Below are 882 nucleotides of genomic sequence, written 5' to 3'. Positions count from 1 at the left end.
CGGCTCGACTCGTCGTCGGTTCGATCGCGTCTCGCGCGTTTTCCCGACCCGTTTCGGATCCGCTTGGACCTCGCGTTCCGATTTTCAACGCGAACATCGATTTCGCGCGGTTCCCGCGTCCATCTCCGCCATCCGACGATCGCCACAACCGGGTTTCGACACTCGGGGACAGTCTCTCGTTTCGCCTCTCCGGCTTTCCGACAGTTTTTCTCACGACGCGTGTCACGATATTGCGTAGCGGCTAGAACAGCAGGGACGGAGGGAAAGAGAGAAAGAGAGAGGCAGAGAAGCGATCGCGCGTCGAAGCAAAGCAAGCAGGTAGGCCTTGAACAACTCCGGACCCACGCGCATAGCTCGCTAGGAGTGTTGGCTCGTATATAGAGGCATTCTCGGTTGGCGCTGCCGGGCAAAAGACAGATAAATAACTCAGGTATGGCATTGGCTAAGTAAACGAGCCTACGCGCGCATTCGCGAAACGTACACCTGTACGACTCGCGCGTACAGCTTCGTTCTCCGTGCGCACGAGTACACGTTTAGCCACACGTAAACGCGCTTCTCTTCGCCTCGCCTTACCTCGTTTCCCCCTTGTCTTTCGCCTTTCTTCGTCGCACCTCCGCTGTGCTCGCTTTCTCTCCCTTGTATTCGTTGCTCGCGAGCGGCAAACACGCGCGTAGGCGTGACTCGCGAGAGTGCCTCGCTGATTCTACGGACGACGCCGTTTTTATACGCGTCGAAACAGCGGCCCCGTCGTCCGTGTGCGCCAGCGTACACGCGTGCGGCCGGCTACGCGAGAACCGATCGAGGCCGTAGGACAACGGCGATCGAAAACCGCTCGTACGTCGCTCGTTTAGGTAGCGGATGATCGCGACGGGATCTGCCGAC

The 882-nt window shown here is 59.0% G+C and overlaps 1 protein-coding gene across 2 annotated transcripts in view; it reads left to right on the top strand.

Annotated features, from left to right (window-relative positions):
- The window catches only part of LOC100740686, a 28,022-nt gene that overhangs the window by 1,111 nt on the left and 26,029 nt on the right, over positions 1-882 (top strand). The window contains exon 1 of one of the 2 annotated variants that reach the window (XR_004462896.1): positions 1-318. This exon is cut by the window's left edge and continues 1,111 nt beyond it. The gene's annotated coding sequence lies outside the window, so the exon portion shown is untranslated. Of the gene's footprint in view, positions 431-882 lie in introns of both variants that reach the window. The other variant, XR_002947935.2, reaches the window with a different exon arrangement.

This window comes from Bombus impatiens, unplaced genomic scaffold (assembly GCF_000188095.3).
Source record: "Bombus impatiens unplaced genomic scaffold, BIMP_2.2 scf_4010, whole genome shotgun sequence".
Lineage (NCBI taxonomy): Eukaryota > Metazoa > Arthropoda > Insecta > Hymenoptera > Apidae > Bombus > Bombus impatiens.
The sequence above is the reverse complement of the archived record's forward strand: the minus strand, read 5'-3'. Positions and strand labels throughout refer to the sequence as shown.